The sequence below is a fragment of the Pleurodeles waltl genome, chromosome 1_2 (assembly GCF_031143425.1).
Source record: "Pleurodeles waltl isolate 20211129_DDA chromosome 1_2, aPleWal1.hap1.20221129, whole genome shotgun sequence".
Lineage (NCBI taxonomy): Eukaryota > Metazoa > Chordata > Amphibia > Caudata > Salamandridae > Pleurodeles > Pleurodeles waltl.
In genome coordinates, this window is record NC_090437.1 from 424,367,194 (window position 1) to 424,393,255 (window position 26,062).

The window sequence follows — 26,062 nt, forward strand, 5'->3', positions numbered from 1 at the left end:
TTGGCCTACTATTGTATAATAGCAAGTATGTGATATATGATCCATGAGGTTAAGCATTGAAGGTGATGTGATTTTCCACTTGTTAAACAATTACTTTAATTTCACAACTTCAGCCATGCCATTGTAGTTGTATGAGATCCTGATTTACCTTTGGGCCGCTGTTGACAGTTCAGATGGCATGCATGCATATAACATGGTACATGTAGGTGCCACTTAGGTGGAGTTTGTTGCAGGGGTCTACTTGCCATTGTGGTAAAGGTTTCTAATCAGAGCTGTTGTTCAAGTGTGATTAGGGACATGTGGTGACCCTATTTCTCGTTGCATTTTCAGCATCAGCATTCAGCATACAAGTGAAGGAGACAGGGCACAGCCAAGTGTGGAATTATCTGGCCACAGTACCTCGGGTCAAGAGACCACGCTACAGAGGGACTCAGTGACCCAGTGGGTGAGGTAAGTACCATGGAGGAGACTTGATCTTCATCATTATCAAGTGACTCTTCCTCCAGTGGCCACTCCCAGTGGTAGCGAACCACTGGATCATGCTACAGTACCATTTTTGTCTGCCACCCCCGGTTCTATCACCACACTCCCTGTTGCTCCACACCCAGTTGGCTGTGCCCACTCCTCCAAGAGGGTGAGCACCTCCTTTGCTGCAAGTACCTCTGCCTCACTCCCTGTTGTCCCTGTTGCCCTGAGTGAGGAGGCTATAGACCTCCTAAGAAGTATCTCTGTGGGTCAGGCTGCCATTGTGAATGCAATCCAGGGATTGGCCTGCCCGCTTCAGCAGACCAATGCTTTCCTAGAAGGCATTCATAGTGCCATGTGTGGCCTACAGAGATCTTTTCAGGCTCTGGCCTCCACACCTACAGCAGCCAGTCACCCCCTACCTTCCATTCCCCCTTCAGCTACCTCTTTCAAATCCAATTCCCACATTACCCTACCTATCCCGAGCACAAAGAAAGATCCACACCTCAAAACACAAAACCAGCACCCATAAACACAAATGCCATAAAACACACTGGCACGCAAGCACTCAACATACACCCACACATACAACATCAGGCACCACCTCCCCAGACACCCCCACTGGCCAACACACAACATCAAGCATACTCACAGGCACCACCTCAACAGTCAGTGGCACACCCACCACACCTACCATACTCGCAGACACCAGCCCAAAAGGCACACAGACATCCACCAAATCTGCCACACCTGCAGACACCACTCCAACATACATACACCCAGTCACCACTGCAAACATACTTCCAGGCACCACCCCAGCAGACACACACATCCACCACTCCATCACCCACCACCTCCACCTCCCAGCTCCCCAAGACACCCAAACGCCCACTCTCACAAACACATCAGACACCACCTAAACATAAGCATATCTCACACATGCACATGCCCCAGACAACACCACTGACACACTAAACAACCACTCCTTCGACATCGAAATCCCCACCCCCTTTTGATGACCATTCTTTTGTTCCTAAGGATTTTTTTTTTTACTTCCCCTTTTGCCTGTTCCCTCCACCCCTGGCCCAAACCCAAGAGGCCCGACCCACATCCCAACCCATTTCTTCCGCCTCAGAGTCCTCTGTCACACCTACCCCCTCTTCAAGCACCCACATGCCTTGCCCACTAAGAAGAAGTCCACCTCTCCTAAGAAAGAGTCCACCACTTCCAAACACAAACCCAAACCCACCCATCCCAAATCCGACCCCCCAGAATGATCCCTGAGCTGCCTGCCTGCACAGCTGATGGCCTGTAATGCTATCTGTAATTGACCACTGACTCCATCATGACCACTGACTCCATTTTGTGCTTAGTTTAGCTTCAGATGCTATCACATTGGTGGCGTGGGTATTTTTACACAACCTTGTTTTCTACACTGAACATGTCTTCATTTCTTCTCACCAGCACCGGGTTGCACCGTGCAGGAACATAACATGGGGAAGGTTTCTCCTTTCTCAAATGTTCAGAGTTCCACAGCTTGACATTGGCATCAGGATGATATCGGATTCAATCCCAAGAGTGAAGCATTTTTATTCTTAATTATCTAGTTTCTCTATGCACATACATATATACATAGATATTCACTGCATACCTATTAATTGTTGATGCATTGTACTTTTTATGCCTGACATTGTTTAACTGCTCTGAGTATTTTAGCATTTACGCATGTTTTACTGCATTCAAGTTAAATGTTCAAGTTCATATTTTTGTGGATTTTAATTGATGTCTCGGAAGTGCCTTAATAAATTAATTACTCAAACTAGGAGTGCTGCATTCCTTGACATTGTTTTCCTTTTAGTTTAAAGCAAAGCAGAACATGCCCTTTTTTGTGGAGGTTCCCTGGTAGTAATAGGAGTCAAGTGTTGGCGCAGTACTGTGCACTGAAGGACTGCTGGACTGGCCAATGGCCTTGGACATTTTGCCTTTGCTTGTTAATAAACCAACACTGTTGTTATTTTGGGAACATATCTGTCCTGCTATTCCTTTTCTGCTTTTATGTTGTTCCTGAGTAACTTGTGTTACCTGCCTGCATTTGTGTGTGTTTCAACCTTCTTGCTGATCTATTTGCTGTTGTTTGGAAAATCTGACATTATGGGCAGTGCTGGCGTTACCCAAGACAAAGATAGATGTTGACTGTGTGGATATGTGGGTGCAAATGCAATTGGGTTGTCATTGCATTCTGTTTGATGTGGTAAGTATTTCATCTTGTGTTGTCTAATGTCAGCATGTATGGTGTTAGACTTGTCCCCTGATATAGATTGTACATTTGTATCATATAGGGAAGTTTTGTTTGTGCAGACATGGAGGGTGTTCAATTGTGGTAGCTTCCTTAGCATTTGACTGTGCGTGTGTCTATTTTGCTGTGTGTACTTTGCAGCTGCTTCATCTAGATGTCTGGCCCATGCTGCTGCAGTTGCATATGCTTTCTTGACTTGCACTTGCACATTGTGCAGATAGGCATGTCACTTGGCTCTAATACCCTGTAAAAATGTTATTTAAGGGGCATATACAAAGTTTAATGTGTCCCAGGGCAGCATTCTTCTGTGAGTGTTCCTGATGCCCCCATCCCTATTGTGCAGGTATCATTTGCGTCATATATTTGTTTCTCTGTCTATTGTTTATTGTGCATCACATTATCGTCCCATGTGTAGCAATGTGGGTGATGAGAAAGTTCATTGCAGGGCCGTTTAATGGGAGTAGTGTTTGTGTTCCATGACACATCTATACATATGTGTGTTAAATGTGATGGCAGTCCATGAAATGTGAGGAATGTAAAGGTGTCAGTTGTAATTGTAGATGTGATGTGGCTGTCTGACACAAAGTTGTGTACACTTCACTGTCCCTGTGATTGAGATGGTCAGACGTGCGTTTTTGTTTAGTGCTGCAGTGCAGTTTGAGTCATCTGCGCTTTTTGTGGTTGTGAATATTGTCCTTCTTTGTGAATGTTTTGAGCTGTGTACACAATGACATGTGTACTTGGTGCCCATAGCGTGACCCCATATCATGTGGATGAAGGCGCAATGATCTGTTGTTGAGCGTAATGACACAGGTAGGTGTGTATACTTTACGGCCGGTTGCATCCACAGCGGTGTGGATTTTGGACTCCTTTGATGATCAGCAGCAGTGGCAGGACATGTGTGATGGGCTCCAGGGTGGCACCGGATGTGTAAGGTCACCAGCAGGAGAGTTACTCCCTACAACCTAACCCATTTTCGGTAATGTGTTGGACACTATAAGGGTAATCATTCATATTACTACAGGACTATACATGTTTTTTTAAATCATAAATAGCAATAAAAGCTATAAATTAAAAGACATATTTACAATTAACATAAATATTCCAAGAAATAATATTATAGAACACAAAGTTGGAAAAACATCTTAAAACAAACATTTAACAATCCTATAATTACATGTAAAAAGAAATACAAATAAGTGAAAATTTTATAACTACAGCATTTTTATTCTCTGCTAGAAATTTCCTAGCAGTATAATTATCATAATAATTACAAACTAATGACCTATAAATATAATTAATATTTGTATAAACTAAAATCAAAATATACACTTTTAAAAACATGCCTTCATTGTTAAAATAACATAATTTAAATAAGCATATACACAATACATATATAATACAACTACACATTAAAACAAAATTAAAATATAATTTAAATACATTAAATAAAATTTGAAAAATAATGTAAAATAGATAATGCATTTCATATTTAATGTAAACAATTTAGATATACTTTTCACAATTAAAAACACCATATTAAAATGTACATTTTCAAAACATTACAAATACAGTACTAACAAATGGTAAATGTGGGACAACTGGGCTGATTGCAGAAGCCCCCTAACTTTTTGCCCCCATTTTGCACTCATACTGGTGTTTTTTTTACTCTGATGGTGCCCTGGGCACTGCTAAACAGTCCCACGGCCTGTACTCTGATTAAAATGGTATATGCAAATTAAGTTAATTATACTTGGTTATACCAACCTACCTATAAGTCCCTAGTATATAGTAAGGTATGTAGGTTTAGGGATCCCAGCATAGATAGTATACCCATAGGTGCCCTCCTCTGTGCCCAGGGTCATTTTAAATGCAGGCCTGTATTGTTGGCACTTTTAAGTTAAACTTAAATGACAACGTCTTATTTTTCATAGGAAGGAGCTAAATATAGCAAGCTTAGTATCAAATTGAAAGTTATAATAAATCCAACAACTTGCCACTGTTGAATCTAATGTTACCTCTTACCTGGAAAGAGTTTTAGAACTCTTGTTCAAAGTTACCAACTTCAGTCCTGAAGTGCTCTCTTCTGATTGGTCAGCCTTTGGCAGCCTGAGCCGGGCTGCCTTGATGAGGTGTGAAGTGGCCTTAGCTGAAACAAAGGAAGAGTCTGTCGGGAGGAGATCTCCTTTAGCAGATGGCAGAACAGGATGGAGAGCAGCCAAACTGGACTTCAAAGGAGGGAAAGACATTTGGGACAGCAACAGTACCTCCCCCATTTCCTGCAGCCCCAGACAGCCAGGTGTCCTCTGATTAGCTTAAGAAAGCACTGGAAAGGGGTGCGTTAAGGAAAACGTAGCCACACCAGTGGGTGCCAGATCTAAAATCTAAGATTTATTGTTTTGCCATCTTGGATTTTGAAGGAATGTTGTTCCCTGGCATTTATGTTGGCCACACTTCCCAGGAAGTGATTACTCAAAAGGGTGGTGGCCTGCACGTGATTGGAAAGGAGCACCCCCCTGATTGCCACCCCAGAAGCAAGGATAAATATGGCAGAGCGTCCCCCATACTTCAGATCCCTACTGGAACAAAACAAGAAGAAGAAGGACTGCTATGCTGGACCCCTGGCATGCACCTGGACACTGCACTCAGAAGGACTGCACCAGCTGCACACTTAGGCCCATATTTATACTTTTTTAGTGCCGCATTTGTGTCCTTTTTTGGTGCAAAAGCAGCGCAAAATTACAAAATACAATTGTATTTTCTAAGTTTGTGCAGCTTTTGTGTCAAAAAGTGGCGCAAATGCGGCACTAAAAAAGCATTAATATGGGCCTTAGGGTTTTACCAAGAAAATAATTTACCTTGCTTCTAGTACTCCAAGAAGGGGTTCCCTGTAAGCTACTGGTTGAACTGCTGGCAATGGCTTAGTGACGAGTGGTCATTTAAGGATTTGAATCAGTTGCATTCTGGAAGTTGGAGCTGTAACTCCCAAGGAGCAACTCAGAGCTTCTGGAACCATGAGGTGAATTGTGGACACCGAATGGAACTTAAAGTACTTCTGGAAGACGATTCAGAAGCTTGGGGAAGTTTGGAGCAACTCTGGAAAAAGCTCCATAGGTGGACCGACCCGACGTTGTGAGTCAAGCCGGACAACGTTGACCGCGACCCGGCCTGACCCATCCCGCTGAAAAGCTAAGAAGCCGCAGACTTCCAGGATTTGGTCAGGGGCTTCGTGGTAAGGCAAGCCGACGACACTGCATTGAACTCAGCTTGCTGAGGGGGGGCGTCCGACATGAGGGAAGAAAAGCTCAAGAAAAATATATAAGTCTGAAAGTAAAAGTTTGACCGAGGACTCCTGGGCAATGTATACAAGGAGTGCTCCATTAAGGTCAGCTCCACCTTTTGACTTGGTTCCAGGTGAAGAGTTCCATCCCAAAAAACATTCTAAGTCCGCACACAGGAATTTAGACTGAGGCCTCCCGTGACGTGTATCTAAAGAAGGCTGCAGCGAGGTCGGCCTCAACTTGTAACTATGTCCCGGTGAAGAAAAAACTCTTCAAGAAAACAACTAAGTGTGTAGTTGAGCAGGACTCCATCACGGTCGCCCTCAACTTTTGACTCTGCCCAGGTCAAGTTAAGTGTGACCAGATGTCCAGATTGGCACCTTTGATTTCCAAGCTCTAGAAAACATTTAGGGCCTTATTATGAGGCTGCCGGTGTTGAGTCAGGCAGTCTCACGGTGGTGGTCAGGACTGCCTGTGCTGTAGTGGTCAGACCGGTGCATTAAGACCCTGGCGGTCACACTGTCAGGGTTCCACCTTCTCTGGTGGCATCAGTGATCCAAAAGGATTGACGGCAGAAGCAGGTCAGAATCTGACAGGGTGGTGCTGCATGCAGCACCGCCCTGCTGATCATGACCTGGTTCTCCGTCAGCCTTTTCATGGCTGTATCACCACCATGAAAAGGCTGGCAGAGAGCAGGTGCAGGGGGCCACAGTGAGGCCCCTGCACTGCCCAGGCACTTGGCATCGGCAGTGCAGGGGTCCTCCTGCCCAGCACTGTAGGAGGCTGGCCTGGCTTATAGTGGGTACCTTGTGGTACTTACACCTTGTGCCAGGTCCAGTTATCACTTATTAGTAGAATAGAGGTGTTCTAGCAGCTTAGGCTGATAGAGGTAGCTATAGCAGAGCAGCTTAGGCTGAACTAGGAGAAATGCAAAGCTCCTACTATACCACTTATATCATGTAGCACTATATCATAAGAAAACACAATACTCAGAGTTAGTAAAAACAAAGGTACTTTATTTTAGTGACAATATGCCAAAAGTATCTCAGAGGATATACTCCCTTAGGAGGTAAGTAATATCCACAAAATATATAGAGACAAACCAAAATCAGGTAAGTAACAGATAGAAAAGTAGTGCAAACAATGAAGGACACAATAGAATGCAATAGGGAGAAATAGGCCTAGGGTCAACAAAAACCATATACTCCAAAAGTGGAATGCGAACCACGAATGGACCCCAGGCCTAGTGTAGTGTGTAGAGGGTCGCTGGGAGTGTAAGAAAACACTAAGGGTGTCCAAGATACCCCACCCCAAGACCCTGAAAAGTAGGAGTAAAGTTGCCCTACTACCCCAGAAAGACAGTAAAGTCGAGATAGGGGATTCTGCAAGGACAACAACTGACTGCAAAACACTGAAGACGGATTCCTGGACCTGAGGACCTGTAAAGGAAGGGAACCAAGTCCAAGAGTCACGCAAGTGTCCGGGGGAGCAGGAGCCCACTAGAACCTGGATGAAGGTGCAAAAGGGCTGCCTCCGGGTGGAAGAATCCAAAGATTCTGCAACCACAGAAGGTGCCAGGAACTTCTCCTTTGGCCAGAAGATATCCCATGGTGTGCTAAAGGATGCAGAGTTGTTTCCACGCAGAAAGACCACAAGCAAGCCTTGCTAGCTGCAAGAGTTGTGGTTGAGGAGTTTGGGTGCTGCCATGGCCCAGGAAGGACCAGGAGGTTGCCCCTTGGAGGAGGAGACAGAGGGGACACTCAGCAACATACAGAGCCCATGCAGAAGCAGGCAGCCCCTGCAGAAACACCTGAACAGGCACTTAGAAGATCTGAGGACAACAGTCAACTCCGAGCCACAAAAGAGGGTCCCACAATGTCGGAGTCCAACTCAGCAAATTGGGCAATGCAGGACGGAGTGCTGGGGACCTGGGCTTGGCTGTGCGCGAAGGAAGTCTTGCAAAAGTGCACAGAAGCCAGAGCAGCTGCAGTTCATGCAGCACACAGGATTACTGTCTGGCGTGGGGAGGCAAGGACTTACCTCCACCAAATTTGGACAGAAGGACCACTGGACTGTCGGGGACACTTGGACCCAGCGCCTGTGTTCCAGGGACCACGCTTGTCAGGATGAGAGGTGACCCAGAGGACCGGTGATGCAGAAGTTTGGTGCCTGCATTGGCAGGGGGAAGATTCCGTCGGGAGATTTCTTCTTGGCTTCCAGTGCAGGGTGAAGGCAGACAGCCCTCAGAGCATGCACCACCAGAAAACAGTCGAGAAAGCCGGCAGTATGAGGCACTACAATGTTGCTGGTAGTCTTCTTGTTACTTTGTTACGGTTATGCAGGCATCCTAGAGCAGTCAGCGGTCGATCCTTGGCAGAAGATTGAAGAGGGAAGTGCAGAGGAACTCTAGTGAGCTCTTGCATTCGTTATCTGCTGAGATACCCATAGGAGAGACCCTAAATACCCATAGAGGAGGATTGGCTACTGAGAGAGATAAGCACCTATCAGGAGGTGTCTCTGACATCACCTGCTGGCACTGGCCACTCAGAGCTGCCAATTGTATCCTCACACCTCTGCATCCAAGATGGCAGAGGTCTGGGACACACTGGAGGAGCTCTAGGTACCTCTCCTGGGAAGTGCTGGTTAGGGGAGTGGTCACTCCCCTTTCCTTTGTCCAGTTTCGTGCCAGAGCAGGGCTGGGGGGGATCCCTGAACCTGTGTATACTGGCTTATGCAAGGAGGGCACCATCTGTGCCCTTCAAAGCATTTCCAGAGGCCATGGGAGGCTACTCCTCCTAGGCCCTTCACACCTATTTCTTGTTTTGTTCTGCCTTCTTGGGAGCAGGCTTCCCAGGCCCCAGGGGGGCAGAAACCTGTCTGAGGGGTTGGCAGCAGCAGTAGCTGCAGTGGAGACCACAGAAAGTTAGTTTGGCAGTACCTGGGCTCTATGCTGGAGACCCGGGGATGCATGGAATTGTCCCCCAATACCAGAATGGTATTGGGTGGACAATTCCATGATCCTAGACATGTTACATGGCCATGTTGGGAGTTACCATTGTGACGCCACATATAGGTAGTGACCTATATGTAGTGCACGCGTGTAATGGTGTCCCCGCACTCACAAAGTCTGGGGAATTAGCCCTGAACAATGTGGGGGCAACTTGTCTAGTGCCAGGGTGCCCACACACTAAGTAACTTTGCACCTAACCTTCACCAAGTGACTTATAAGTTACTTAAGTGCTGTGTAAAATGGCTGTGAAATGACGTGGACGTTATTTCACTCAGGCTGCCATGGCAGTCCTGTGTAACAATTGTCTGAGCTCCCTATGGGTGGCAAAAGAAATGCTGCAGCCCATAGGGATCTCCTGGCACCCCAATACTCTGGGTACCTAGGTACCATATACAAGGGAATTATAAGGGTGTTCCAGTGTGCCAATGAGAAATGGTAAAATCAGTCACTAGCCTACGGTGACAATTTTAAAAGCAGAGAGAGCATAAACACTGAGGTTCTGGTTAGCAGAGCCTCAGATATACAGTTAGGTACCACTCAGGGAACACATACAGGGCATACTTTATGAGCACTGGGGTCCTGACTAGCAGGATCCCAGTGACATGTAGGCAAAAAAAACATACATACAGTAAAAATGGGGGTAACATGCCAGGCAAGATGGTACTTTCCTACAAGCACCCTCACAATGTTCACCATCTGCAGTGGAGACAGTGAACACTGTGAGGGTGCTGGTGCATCCTGCAGGTGACAGCATTGCTGCCGGCTTAATTACGAGCTGGAGACAATGCTACTGCCACTTTCCCACTAGAATGATGGGCGGAAACCTCGGATTCCACCCTTCAGTCTAGTGGGAAAGTCTTAATGGGTATGGCGGGGAGGCAGCCAGTGTGGCTGCAGCCTCCAAAACAGAGGTTCGGCAGACAGGTCTTCTAGACGGTCGAACTCTTAAGGAGGCCCTTAATCTTTAAAAATTCATATTTCCTGTTTCCTTTATGGGATTTTTGTCATTTTGGTGTAATTTCAAAGATACAAATAAAACTTATTTTTATAAATTGGTGTGGGTTTTTTATCGTGTTTTATGTTTTACTTATTTACTGTATGTTGATATTAAACGTTTTACACACCTGTTAAGCCTACCTGCTCAATGCCAAACTACCAAGGGTTGAGCCAGGATTAATTTATTGAGACCTTGACTGGACCTAGTGAGGATTTGTGGCCTATTGCTAAGAATAGGTACTTACCTGCCCTTACCAATAATCCACTTTCCGACAGTAAAGCATTGAATAAAATGTAAATTTCTTAACAACTTCTTCAAACGTCTCCTCACTGTACTCATATAAACCCAGCATCTCTTAAAGAAATACTATGAATTATTACATTTTTAAAAATTTAAAACTATAAGCCATAAAATTACATTTTTCCTAATACATAATAAATCCACATTTTTCACCTTCAAAATAAATGTAAATCAAAACTGAAATTTGTATTTTGAAAAAAAGCAGCATGTATAATTTAAAATACAATTTTAATAAGTATTAACATAATACAATATTACAGTGTTTAAATATCTTCTTTTATTTATCATAAACACCTGATACATAAAATACCGCAACATAAAAAGAAAATTAAATAAAGTATAACTATTTTCAAAAAGTTTACAAAATAATAAGCTAAAATATAATCTTTATAAATTGACTTAATTAAAATATTTGACTGCCAACCTTAGCGAAACAACAAAAACATTTTTATATTACATATGTTCCAACCGTTTTACATTTCAGACATAAAATTAAAAAATTCAAATTTAAAAAGTTTAAAAAATGTACAAACATACTTTAAAAATCCCCTCTCTTTTTCTCCTAAGGACAATAAACATTGCAACTTTTTACAATAAATTATACATAATAGCAAACTATTTTAAAATTAAATGAATTCAGTATATTTCGCAATTACCACATTTATTCATCAAAATAATCATCAAAGAAGACATTGTATTCAACACTATTTTAGTAAACGAATATGTTACAGCCATGATAAAAACAATACTAAACACAATATACTTAACTTTGATATGTGTGTCCATGATATATTTGACATCACGATATTCCTGTTACAATATTTTGTATCATGGTGAAACGTCATCAATTTTCTGCCTTAGGTATTGTGAAATGTCCCATATCTACGAAAGTGGATGGTGGTATAAAAACACACACATAGACACACTGGCTTCATAGCCACGAGCACATATATTTTTGATGGCATTGTATTTTATTTTGAGACTAGGCCCAGAGTAATGTTAAACATTTCTTTTATTAAAATGAAAATAAGAAACACGACGATATGTAAGGTTCAAAAACCTCAACAATGATACCAAAAATTGTTAAAAAATTAAATTATGAAATGACTCGATGAAAAACTAAAGTTATAGTTCTCTATTTAATTCACAACGCTTTGGATTTCTGGGTGAAAATGTTCCACACGTATCCTAAAAAACATACGAAGAGCTACTTCTTTTTTAGTGGCTTGCTCGGAACATTAGTAAACCATTTGTGTCCGTTGGTCTTAGTTCTTTGCCATTTATCACTGTTTGACGTCTCTTGCAAGAGGACTAGTTCGCTGCATGATGTTTCATTGGGTCTTAATATTTCCTGTCTGTCCCCTCGGCTTTTTTTGGTGCCAGCTTTAGCATTAGCTGCAGCAGGTTCATATACAAGACCAGCAGTGAAATCAGCGGGAGTCGTTGATAACAGCAGCAGGGTCAAGCTGTGGGCAGGCAGCGCTGTGCCCTCTTCGCAGCTCACTATTATTATTTCACTGCTCAGGATGAACTCAAACGCTGCACATGCACTCGTGCCCTTTTGAAATTGCCTTTTTTTAGCATAGTTAGGCTTGGTTACTCCATGCTTTGGACAAAAATAATCCAATTCTAGGAGCGAAAAGGTTTTTGCCCTCCTGTTGAACCCTGCAAGGACTTCCGAGATGCAAAATATATTTTGTTATATTCTTTAAGAAGGCACTGTCTGGTAATGGGCGTTATGAAAACTCTTACACACATAACAAATAACTAAATAAATAAATAAACAAATGGTAGAGGCCAAATGAATATAGTTTGCTAGGTGTTGACTCACACGGGTTAATAATATGTTCACAACCCTCATGAAAACCCTTTTTAACTGAATATATATATATATATATACCTTCAATCGAATATGTCAAATTCTAGACTCATACAGTAAATTATAGCAGTATGCTTATTGACTAAGGTTGAAAGGTTTTACTTTACATATAGGGCTTCCCAAAAAAAGTGGCATTTTATCTTTCACAGAACTATTGCTGCTTTTAACAATAAGATTCAATTTAGCACATGAAACACAATACTTAACACCTCATTACAAGTGTGGCGGTCTGAAACCTGGACTGCCAGACCTGTGGAGTGGAAAACGCATCAGAGCTGGTGGTCCCATTCCCTCTGGCCCTATTACGAGGTTTCCACTGGACTGACTGGTGGAAACCTCTGAAATCAAAGATTTCCCCCGGCCAGCCCAGTGAAAACCGTGCAGAAGCATAAGTCCAATGTCATCGCACAGAGAGTGCCCCCAGCGCCATAGCAGACAGTGAGCATTCCAAAGGTGCTGCACAGTGGGCTTCTCTGTGGTCCCTAGCATTGGGTTTCCACCAGCCTTTTCATGGTGGGGTCACTGTCAAGAAAGGTTGGCAGAAACTGGACTAGTGATCAGTATGTCAGCGCCGCTGTGGCTGTGCAAGACTCCGACCGGCATCAGATCATCAGTAACCATGTTCCTGGTGGGGACAGTGGTCCAACTGCCAAGGTCGTAATGTGGCAGTCGGACCGCCTGGTGTGCGGTGGTCCGACCGCCCCGTGAGGTTGGCGGTCTCAAGACTAACAGCCTCAAAATGAGGCCCATAACTCTGCAAAAAAAAGAAAACATATTTCAGGAATGGTGTTATTTATTTAACGATTTGAAGAGTAATAAATCAGCAGTAATTGCTGCCAAACTTTAAATGCATTAATACATAAACATGTGGCTCATCCTTTCAAGAATTTATCTAAAGATGCCCAGTTCTGCAAAACGCCATTTGTCAAATGTGTTGGTTGCTGATCAATCAAAATTTCACAATGATATTTTAATATTAATATTTATGCAGCTCAAAAGCTAGTGCAGCAAACATAATGGGGCATATTTACAAGCCTCTACTGCTGCCTTGCGCGACCATAGCATCATTTTTGTACAGTAAGGCAGCATTAAAAAGGCTGTTCCCTCACACCATATTAAAAAAAATCTTCAATGCCCGCATTGCACCACTTTGTAACCCTTTGCACCACATTATAACTGAGCCAGGCCTTATGTATGGAAGGGCGGGTGTTCCCCCACACGGAGGCCCGAAAAAATGGTGCAGTAAAAGTTACAAGATTTCACTGCACCGTTATTCCTATCAAATTTATTGCCTGCCCAAGGCAGGAATTAAAGTGACGCACCTCTAGTGGCCTATGGGCCTCCCTCTGCTTTGCTGCACCAGCGACAACATTTTTGGTGCTAGTGAAGCAAAGCACCACAAATGCTGCCAAAGATTTTGATGCTGTTGTTGTAATGACCACCATGGTAAGTATGGCACAACCAAGGTGTCAATAGGGAGTCACAGGGGGATGCAGGATAAGTGGTGCTTCGGGACGGATGAACCACTTTCTTGTAAATATGCCCCAATATTCTTTTTTTTTTTTTATGTCAGGCAGGTTTATTTTGTTATGAATGAGATAGAAGGCAGGTGCAAAGTCCAAGAGGATTTGCTGTGATTTGGTGTCTTATCTCTACTTTGGCCTCTTTACTTTGTTTGCATGCACTGCCCTGCAATTAATTTGATAGCACCTTCATTTGTCTGCTTTGATTTGAATTACATCATCGTTAAGCCCCAAAATATCAGGGGTCGTATCAAGAACAACAGGGCATGGGGCATAGCTACAAGCCTCCAGCGCCACCATCATTTTAAAAAATCCTAATTTGGCAATAAGGAGGCCTTTCTCCCATGCTATATTTACAATGCGGTGCAATGCTAGCATTGCTCCACTTTGTGAACCCTTGTGCCACTTTATGCCTGTGCCAGGCATAATGTATGCAAGGGGAGTGTTTTGACACGGAGGCCCGAAAAAATGGCACAGTGAAATTTACAACATTTCACTGCACCATTTTTTCATAATTTGAACACATGCTCAGAGCAGCAGTTAAAATGATGCATCCATTTCAATCAATGCACCTCCCTGTGCTTTGCTGCACTAGCGTTAATTTTTTTTACGCTAGTGCAGCAAAGCACCACAACAGTGTCAAAAATCTTGATGCTATTGTCCTAAGGACTGCCATGGTGCACCGTATTGTAAATATGGCCCAACCATGGCAAGAAAAGTGCCGCATCAGGACTGATGTGCCACTTTTTTGTAAATATGCCCCAATATGCGCCTGTGCATCTCTAGGATGCACATGTACATTTGCAGATGGGCAGTCGTATTTTTCTCATTTCTATGCCTAATCATCAAGTTGTGCACAAACCATCATTTCTGATTAGCGTAATTGCTAATGTTTGATTTCTCATTAATAGGTGTGCATTTTATAAATTGTGCCTAACTGAGAAAATAGCAAAATGTCTGCCACATTTTCAGCTAGGAAGAGGTTAAAAAAATGAGCACAAAATATTTATCACAATTGACCCGAACATCTCCTTAGAAATGAGAATAGATTGGGGACTCAGTGTGAGAAAGTATTCTAGCATGGTTACCCCCACTTTTGGCCTGTCTGTGAGTGTTTGTTAGTATGCTTAACTGTGTCACTGACGTTCTGCTAACCAGAACTTCAGTGCTTATGCGCTCTCTACTTACAAAATTAGTCACTATAGTTTAGTGACTTCATATTCCAATTCCAATTGGCACACTGGACCCCCCTTATAAGTCCATATCATATTGTACCTAGGTACCCATGGCATTGGGGTTCCAGGAGATCCTTATGGGCTGCAGCATTTATTTTGCCACCGATTAGGAGCTCCGACAAACCTTTCTTCAGGACTGCCACTGCAGCCTGAGTGAAATAGTGTCCACACTATTTCACAGCCATTTTCACTGCAATAAGTAACTTGCAAGACACCTAAATCTCTAACCTTCATTTACTGAAGGCTAGGTGCAAAGTTACTAAGTGTGAGGGCACCCTTGCACTAGCAAAGGTGCCCCCACACTGTCCAGGGACAATTTCCCAGTCTTTGTGAGTGCAGGGATACCATTACAAGCGGGCACTATATATATGTCAATACATATGTAGCTTCACAATGGTAATTCTGAATATGGCCATGTGAGGTGTCTAAGATCAGGGAATTGTCCCCCCATTCAAAATCTGGTATTGGGGGGCCAATTCCATGCATCCTGGGGGCTCCACCAGGGATCCCCAGTACTGTCAAACCAGCTCTCTGAGGTTTGCACAGCAGCCCCAGCTACTGCTACCTCACAGACAGGTTTCTGCCCTCCTGGGGACTGAGCAGCTCAATCCTATGAAGGCAGAACAATGCATTTCCTTTGGCAGGAGGGTGTTATGCCCTCTCCCTTAGGAAATAGGTGTTACAGGCTTGGGAGGGTTAGCCTGCCAGAGCCTCTGAAAATGCTTTGAAGGGCACGGATGGTGCCCTCCTTGCATAAGACAGTCTACACCGGTTCAGGGACCCCCCGTTCCTGCTCCGGCGTGAAACGGGACAAAGGAAATGGGAGTGACCACTCCTCTGTCCATCACCACCCCAGGGGTGGTGCCCAGAGCTCCTCCATTGTGTCCCTGGTGTTAGCCATCTTGGATGCCAAGGTGTGCGGACACTCTGGAAACCTCTGAGCGGCCAGTGCCAGCAGGTGACGTCAGAGACCCCTCCTGATATGTGCATACCTTGGTGGGTAGCCAATCCCCCTCTCAGGGCTATTTAGGGTCTCTCCTCTGGGTGTTTCCTCTGCTTCAACTTGCAAGACTCCTCCAGGAATCCTCTCCTTCCTCTGCTTCAGCTTCTGACAATCAGATCAACCGCAGACTGCCCCAGGAACCGCTGTTACTGCAACAAAGTTTCCAGGACGACTCCTGTGACCTGCAACTTCAACTGCAGCAGCATTTGCAACAGTTTCCAAGGTGTACACGCTCTGAGGACTGCCTGTCTTCATCCTGCACCGGATGAACTGAAGGAATCTCCCATGTAGTGACGGAGTCACTTCCCTGCTTCTGCAGGCACTCTTCTGCGATGAAGATTGGTACTCTGGGACTCCTCTCCTGACAATAAGCTTAATCCTTGGAACACAGGTGGTGGACTGACCTGACCCAGACTGTCCTAAGGTCCAGCTGTCCAAATTTGGTGGAGATAATAGCTTGACTCCCCATGCTGTGACAGTACCTTTGTGCACTGCGTCATCTCCAGCTCCTTGGGCTTCGGTGCACTTCTGCAAGAATTCTTCATGCACAGTGTAGCCCAGGTCCCCAGCACTCTATCCTGTGAAACACAACTCACTGAGTTGTTCTCCGGTGGCGTGAGACCTTCCTTTGTTGTGCTGCCATGACCACACTTTGCATCTTCTTTGTCCCCATGTCATAGGACTCCTGTGGGTGCTGCCTGGTCTTCTGTGGGCTCTCTACAGTGCCAAGAGCATCCTCTGTCTCCTCAGTCCGAGTTGAGACCCCCAGGTCCTCCTGGGTCCAGCAGCGCCACTTTGACACAAACCACAAACTTGCTTGAACCAAGGCTTGTTGCTGGAATCCAGCGACACAAACAGCCTGCATCCAACAACTCAACGTGGGACATCTTCTCCACCATGCAGGAACCTGCAGCCATTTTCTTTGGTACTTTTCTGTACTCTTCTTCTAACCGGAGAATCCACTTTTGCACCATCTTCTAGGTTGAAGGAAAAGAGGATGGTAAAAGATATTGTGGTAGGAAATAAACAAGAGGTATACAATGAATGGTATAGGTAGACTGAAGAAAGGATATGAAGTGAAATATATGGTATTCATGGAGGTTTAGAAACTTCAACATTTCTAATATTAATGGTATTGGGATTTGATACGTAAGAAATTAAAGGCAACACTAGCACATCTCTTTTAATGGCAACCTGTGGTGTGGTTGAATGAGCAGTGTGCAATCTGTGATGGTGACAAGTCAGTTTCCACCATGTCAGGAAAGAAATATTGTTAAAGTTTTTCTAATTAGAGGTAATAACCTTAAAGGCCACCGCAAGAAGAAGTTCCACCAACATGCCCTTAACCTTGTCTTCTGACCCTAATCTGAAAAACCACCACGGAAGATATAGACAATGCTATAGGGAGTTGAAATAGTGAAAATGAGAAATTGTGAGCCATACCTGTTTCCAAATGAAAGAGACCTTTAAACGATGAAAAACATATGAAGAAATTCCTCGTTGGAGATGTTGCAAGTCCAGCACATACTATTATTCAACATTTTCATTTTTAATAAAGAACTAGGCATTAGAAACAGCCTATTGTAAAAAATGGTCTGAGTTGTGCGAGAAGTATGATGTATTTCAAGGTATAATGTGTTCCATGATGAAATGGGGATTGTGGAATTGAGGTCCTGTTCCGAAGAATCTTCGCTTTTAGTTTTTGCTCTATCGGAGTCTGAAGCAGAAAGCTGTTTGTAAAAAAAAGGAACTTTCACTTTACGGGAAAAATTGGGGGCACTGTGGGATCCCAAAGATGCTGCAAAGGAATAGAGGGTGTATCTATGACATTTTGTATAAGAATGTCCAAGAGGAGTGTATATTTGGGTAGATAGGAGGAGGGGGTTATGAAAGTGGGTGTGTATTCCTCAAAGAGAATAAACTGATTACTAGAGATGGTCTACTAAAGATGTTAGGGTTGTACCAAATAAGGGATAGTAACAATTGCTGAGAAGGTGTGTAGACCTGAGAAATAAACTTTTTGGGCAAGATGACTGGAATGATTTAGTAATGGAGAAGACATGGACCAAGGATTTTGAGCGATAAGAAAACATTGAAGAAATGAAAAACGGGAGAATAAAGGTAGCTTTATGGAGCACCAAAGTGGGGAGGGGAAGAAGGTGATGTTCCTAAAGATGACCATATATGTTTGAGGAAGTAGCTGGAATGATATTCAGTAAAGATAAGAAAGTTGACACCACCATTTATTTTTGATTTCATAACTTTTGATAGTGAAATCCGAGCTGGTCACTTATTCCATAAGAACTTGGATAATAGGCAGTCAATAGATCTGAAGGCTTGATCCAGCTGAAGTGGAAGTATCAATAAAAATACATTGATGATTGACAAAAACATAATTTTGATTGTATATAATCTGCCCCACTATATAAAGGGGACCATTGAGCAGAAAGGGTAGACATCTGGGGTCAGATGTACAAAATTCCTGAATTGCGACTCGCAAATTGCGAGTCAGAGATGCAGGATGGTGTCCCTGACACCATCTGCGACTCGCAAGGGGGTTCCAAGGGCCCACCTCATTAATATTAAAGAGGTTTGTCGCACTTTGCGACTCCCTTGCAACTCACAGCACTCACAGGGATGGTGGCATGCTGGAGACAGCAGACCACCATGTCTTTGACTGCTTTTAAATAAAGCATTTTTGTTTGTTTGTAATGCAGCCTGTTTTCCTTAAAGGAAAACTAGATGCATTACAAAATGCAAAAATGAAACGTATTAGTTTCATTTTTGCAGAGCAGGCAGTGGTCCATAGGAAAAAATGTTTGCCATGCCATTCACAAAGGGGTCCCATGCGAAGGGGTTACCACCAGTGTGCTGCGACTTGCAATTAGGAAGGGAATTGGGCATCACAATGGGGTTTTTGCACGTCGCAAACAGCGAAATTCGCTGTTTGCTACGTGCAGAAACTTTCCTACATCTGGCCCCTGATGTTTTAGAGCTTCTATACTGAATGTAACAAGTCCCTTAATAGGAGGTGTTGCACCTGGCCCTTTGGCAGGTTCATTCCCTGACATTTTGCCTCCTTCCTCCTATTATTTCTGACCTCTCCCCGTTGGCTCTAGGACTCTGAGCACTTTATCACTACTGATCAGTGCTAAAGTTGGTATGATTGGCTTATACCTAATTGGCATATTTCATTTACCTGTAAGTCCCTTGTACAGGGGTATCCCAATAGCCAGGGCCTATAAATTAAATGTTACTAGTGGGGATGCAGTGCTGCTTGCGCTACCCACTGAAGTAGCCTTTCAAGCCTGTCTCAGGCCTGCTAGTGCATGGCCTGCGTGGGATGTTTTTCTGCAACAGGGACCTGGCATCTACATTTATTTGCCAGGCCCAGAACTCCCCTTTTACTACATGAAAGCCACCACTAAGGTTGGCCCTAGCTAGCTCTATGGGCAGGGTGTTATGTATGTAGAAGGGAGGACATGTGCCTGGTAGCATGGCGTGTCCTGATAGTGCCAAACAGCCTATTTGGTTTCTCACTGCTGCGAGTGCTGCCTTCTCTTAGAATTGCATTAGAAATGTCCTGCTTTATGTGTACGGAGTATTGTCTGACTTATGAGGGGTAGCCTAGGCATGTTTGGTATGGTTGTAATGGAAACAAGAAATGCTGCTTACTGGTGTAGGTGTTTTTTTTAATTACTATTACAGAAATGCAAATTCTAGAAAGTGAACATTTCTGTGTGCCTATGACCCTGGTGTTTTTCAGCTTGACTCCAATCCACATCTGGGCAGAGTGACAGCTGGGCTTTGTGCATAATTTGCCTGTATACAGGGAGGGTGGATGTGTCACAGAGGTGCATCTGCATACTTAATAGTCGTCCTGGGCTGAGAGAAGGGAAAAGCGTCTGTGAAGGCTGTCCCCAGGCATCACACAAAAGGGTTGTTTACCCGCGACCAATGTTTAGAGCCTGTGCTGAAGGAGGGAGGGGATGCTCCCAGAACCAGTTGTAACTGGTTAGAACCTCCTCTACCCTTCCTTGTGAAACCCTGGCAAAACTGAGTATAAGTACAGGGGAGTGTTTCCCACAATTTGGGGACATTTTGGAACTGGACAAAGAATACTGCTGGAGGGACTCACCAGGAACCATCATGGACTGCTGCTGCCGTGCTGACCTGTGGCCTGCATGGTCACTGTGAGGACCTGCCACTTGCCTGCATCCACTTTGCGCTGGCCTGCTGCTCGGCCATGCTGTCCTGTGCGCCATTGAACTTTGTCCCCAGGGTGCTGTGGCCCCTGAACCCTGCAACTGCCTAAAGCATGAGGAGTGCTTTGTTTTCATCCTATAGTGCCTGGAAGAGTGTTTTCCAATCACCTTACAGTGCTTGGAGTGCACTGTCTCTGCATGCAGTTTGGTGTCTGGAGAGCGCCTTCATTATAATCCTTAAGCGCCTGGAGGGCGCGTTGCCGGGAAAGAATCACCGCTGTGGCCGGGGCATTCTGGATTTAAAAATGCACCTGAGACACAGTGCCCCTGGGACCCCTGGGGCACCCCAATGTGAAGAAAGGAGCGAGGGCGCTCCTAACGTGCCCCCGAGACTCTCGAGGAGCTCCACCGGGCACAAGCAGGCACCCACTCTGGTGCCTGCCCTCTGCTGCAGCCCGGGTGGGCCACAGCCTTTTGTTTGAAGCCGGGCGGGGAAGGAAGCCTCATTGGAGGCTCCCTGCCCCACCAGTTCTCCTATGCCTCTGTGAGTACAGGTGGGCAGAAGGAAGCCTCATCGGAGGCTCCCTTGCCTCACCGGAAGCCCTTATTGTTCTTGCAGAGACTGGGGACGGGGAGGGGCGGAAGCCTCACCGGAGGCCCCCGTGCCAAAAGGTCTCCTGTGTGACCCCAAGTGTTTTGTGCTTTGGCCCCCCCTTTGGAGGGCCAGTTGCGGCACAGGGGGGGCCCAGAGATTGTGGACCCTGTGGTTCTAAAAATTCTGGACCCATGTAATCTGCTTTGCCACAGCAGTACGATTTTAGTATCAAAAGACTGATAATGACTAGTACACTAAGCATGAGCATTTTCGCTCAATTCCAGCAGCGTTTTCACCTCGAAATCGCCATTTTCGTCCTGCACTCGTGGCTCCCATTTTATACACGACAGCCATTTTAAAAGTTGCCCTCACATAGGCTTATAATACAGTCAGATTTGATTCCAAGGACACGTACACCTTGATTGACTTTTCTCTGACCTGGGCAAGCTGGAACCATTGCCTCAGGCCAAACCTGTTTGGTCAGTCCCTCTCCCAGTGGCCGAATCAGATAGCATCAAGGCACACCAGGCCATAAAACCCTTATTATCGCTCACACACCCTGCCTAACTTGCTCACACCTGCACCTGCTCTTTTCTTCTTCTTACTTTACGAGGGGGAGGTGCCCGTTTTTATTGGGGGTCCACACTTATCTGATGTGAAATTCTAGGCCTTGCCGGGTAATTTATTATGGGTTGGATGACATGAAATATGAGGTTTCATCATGACACTGTTTTTTCCTTTGTAATGAAAACATGTGAATGACCAACCAAAATGTCAAGAATGTTTGCCTGAAGCTTAAAAAACTGTATATAAGGAAACCTGATTTTGCATTGACACACAGTCTCCTGAGAACATACAAGTCGTGCTGTTGTACTTCTAGGACGCCTGTCAATTGGTTGCAGCCAATACATTCGATCTTTGACTTCACCTAGAAGACTCTGAGTTTCTGTAGTCTGAATCAGGAAAGTACCCGAGGTCTTTGGGTGTACCCTGGCACCGCTGGGTTACCGGATCAGTACCGGTTCTGAAAAACCCAGTACCTCAGTTGGCGTCCAACGTGGGGCGATACCAGGGGTACCGGTCCAAGCCTGAGGTTCGTGAGGAGCTTCGTGTGAAAATTCTGGAGGAAGGCCGCCACTTCATCGACCCCTGCATGTCGACGTGGTCCGAAAGTCTTTGCTGCGAGGTTCCCCGCTTCCAGACGGCTACGAAGGACTGCTGCCCTGGCTATCGCCCTGATTTGGACCCTTGATTTTTGGTAGAGCGAAACGATAAGACGAGTCTTCTGGTGACGTCATTGATATTTTCAGTTAAGTATAAGTGGAGCGTCTCCCAGTCCTTAGTTGGACACTTGGTTTGGTCCTTAGTTGGACACTTGGTTTGGTCCTTAGTTGGACACTTGGTTTGGTCCTTAAGTTGGACATTTGGTTTGGTATCCCTTCGGGATCACTTTGATTTGGAACTTGCAAGTACCAAAGCCGAAGGACTCGTGTATTCACGAGACTATCGTAAACGATAATCCTTTGAAGTTTGAAGCTAGACTAGTGAGCGAAGATGCCTGGTCTTAGCAGACTTGGAAATTTGTTTTGTCTTGGTTGTAAAAGGGACTCCCGGTTGGAGGACTCATGTCCGGTTCCTCCGATTGGAACTCCAACTTATGAACTATATGTGAAGCACGGAGTAGGCCCCATCACATATAATGAAGTATGGATCCATTACACCAGAAAAGATGGTGTTTTAAAATGGCCCCAAAATGGTAGCTTTGACACAGAAATCTTAGATAACCTCGAAGTTAGACTTTTTAAGAAGAAAGCCCGGCCGGCAATGTTTGATTCTTTCCGCTTATGGCGTAAAGAAGCCAAGCAAAAGGAAATTAAATTAGCTAAGAAAAATAAGAGAGAAAAAGGTATTTCGATTATGCAAGCTGCTATACAGTTTAAAGATAACGAAGCAGAACAGTTGAATGAGCAGTTGCATAGGCGACATAAAATGACAGTAGATAAATGCTATCCAGTTTTGTCGCCTCTTCAGCAAGATGCAGCAAAAGACTCTGAAAAAGATCCCCTAATGTCGCATTTGCTAAGTTCGCCACCACCCTATGTGCAGAATGCAACGGCACCTCCGCAACCTCTAGTTGCACAACCAGTGGTTGCATTGCCTCCTGCTCCTCCCCAGCACCCACCAGCTATTCTTCAGTTGGTTCCTATTCCTCCGGTGCAGCCTTCTCAAGGGCCACCGGCTTTGACATCTGCTCTGCCTTTACTTCCTACAACTTTGACTACTATAGCGACTACCACTCCTGGTATTGTTTCTGATACTGCTTCTGTCTCTGCCTTGTCTCATTCTGTTTTTCCTCCTGTTCATTTGTCAACCTCTCCCTCTATCCGTCAGAGAATGACAAACACTGTGACTAGTCTTTTATCCCCTCTCTTTGGGTCATTAGCTACGACCCCAGTTACAGAGCGTAAGCAATTGCGTAGCCAATTGCCTGATGGTATGGAGAAAGAGACACTGAATTATTTGGCGCATAAATGGGTTACTGAACCAGCGAGATATGAACTAGAGTCTGTTATGGATGTCTTCCATCAGTGGGAAGAACCCGAAACAGAGATACGTTTTTGAGAAAATGTGTACTTTTCTTTCTGAGGATTTAGAGGAAAATGGTTTGGAGCCCAATCCACCTAAGTTGTGTCGTGTACAGTTTGATTTTTCGACAGGTTTGATTGTGGGTTTAGATGTCGAGAAAGCAGTTGCAACGTTATTGTCGTTTAGGACTGAAGGTGTTTCCAGGTTATTGTTTAAATATGATTCTTCTGCTAAAAAGAAAGGGAAACAGTACCCCATGAGAGAAGTTCCCCCACAGTGGAGGGAAGGGGACCCAAATGCTAATCCACCTGTCCTGCCTCACTTCCAGCGTGTATGGGTACACGTTCCATGGAAGCGAGCTGAAGTTTTAGCCCTTAAGCAGACATTGCCTGATCCCCGTAAGAACCCTACAGGGTATTACAAGGAATTGTCACAGACTGCGGGGTCTTGCATTATGAATTTAGCGGACATAGACATGTTGTTTGGGAATGTTGTTCCACAGCCTTTATGGGGAAAGATTCACCATGCAGACCATGCTCAAGAATTAGGTGACACATGGGCTAATATTGCTGCTGCAGATGCCCGACAAATTGGTGGTGCTAAACCTGAGCCTTTAGTGACAGAACTTCCTGGTAGAATTATTGATTACATGAAAACTATAATGCCTGCGATGCGTGTAAACTGGGATAAATTGTCTGCATGTAAGCAAAAGAAAGAAGAAACGGTATCAGATTTCTTCACCAGGTTTGAAGAAACGTATGTGGACCACAGTGGTCAAGATATGAGCACGGAAGGTGGTCAACGTTTGTTCGTCGATAAATTTGTGCATAATCTGCTTCCTGAGTTGTGTAAAAAGTTAAAAGATTCAGAAAGTTCTTGGGCAGTTTCCTCTTCAGCGCAGATATTGGCTACTGCACAGTACTACGAAAATAGAGATAAAGATGAGAGAGATAGAATAGAGAAGAAAACAAAAGATTTGAAAACGAAGGTTCTGTTACAACAAGCGTACCCGCCACATGGATGTCAGAATAGTGGTGTACAGAACAACTATCAGAATAACTATCAGCCCCAACCGTTTCAGAGAAACTCGCAAAGAGCCGAGTATGCTCAACCACGTATCCCAGTAGGTCCCAATCAGTGTTCATATTGCAAGGAAGAGGGTCATTTCAAGTATAGTTGCCCTGCTTTGCTGCAGCGCGCAAATGGTACTTCCGGTTTAAGAGGTCGAGGTGTTCCACAAGCACCTAGAGGAAGAGGACGTGGATATGTTCCCCAGAACGCGCGCCCATTCCTCCCTCAAAACTCAATGAACAGATTTGATCAACAGGTTAATGCATCCGGTAGGACGGCTCAGTACTATACTGATGATTACTATACAGAGGGTGAGCATTTGGACAGTAATGATTGCTAGGACAGCCATAGACAAAGAGAGGGAGTTGTTTCAGTTCCAGTAGACCAGAGTGGGCCTTATGTTGAGGTGATTGCATCAGGTGTGTCAGAACCTTTTCTGTTGGATACTGGTGCTACCAAGAGTTCTATTATGCACTCAAAACTCCCTGGCGCACCTTTGTCTGGCGAAACAAATGTATCAGTAGGTTTTTCCGGCGCCCCAGTTAGAAATCCGATTTCTAACCCTATATCTCTGTCTGTTGGACCTTGTAAATTTGAAACACCCCTTATTTTGACGACAGGTTGTGGCGAGAACTTGTTAGGATTAGATTTGTTAAAAAGATTGTATGCAACATTGTATTGCTCTCCTTCTGGAGTGCAACTCACATTGGGTAAGAAAGTGGTTTCACAAATGTATTTGTCAAAGGACAGATTTCCACCAGAATTTTCGTCTCTTCCTAATACTCTTTGGGCTACTGGACCTAATGATGTAGGTCTTTTGGAAATTCAGCCATATGTGATAACATTAAAAGCCAATGTTAAAATGCAACGTATTCCCCAATACAAGATCTCTAGTGAAGGGGAAAAAGCGTTGATGGCACTTATTCGTGATCTGATTGAGAAGGATGTAATTGAAGAGACAAGAGGCAATGTTTGCAATAGTCCTGTTTTGCCTGTCTTGAAGCACACTGACCCTACTCAGCCACCTGTTTATAGGTTTGTAATTGATCTTAGAGAGGTGAACAAAATAGTTGTGCCACAGTTTCCAGTCGTCCCCGATATCACTGCATTGTTGACAATGATTCCGGCTTCAGCCACTTGGTTCTCAGTAATAGACCTGAAGAATGCTTTCTTCAGCATCCCTATTGCAGAAGAGAGCAGGGACATTTTTGGCTTCAATTTGGGAGGACGAAGCTTCAGATTTAAGAGAGCTCCTCAAGGCTATTGTGAAAGTCCATCCATCTATAGTCAGGCTTTGAAAGCACAACTTGACACTCTTATGTTACCTGATGGCGCCACTCTCATTCAATATGTCGATGATTTGCTAGTTGCCGCAGATACTAAGGAGATCTGCAAAGAAGCAACATTGTCATTATTGCGTCATTTGTCTGATTTACACCACAAAGTGTCCCTTTCAAAGTTACAGTATTGTCAAAAAGAAGTGACCTATTTAGGTCATCTCTTTTCGAAGGAGGGAAGGCAACTGACCCCAGAGAGAATCAGAGCTGTTGCAGCAATGAGTGTGCCAAGAACACAAAGAGAAGTGCGTGCTTTCTTGGGTATTACATCATATTGCA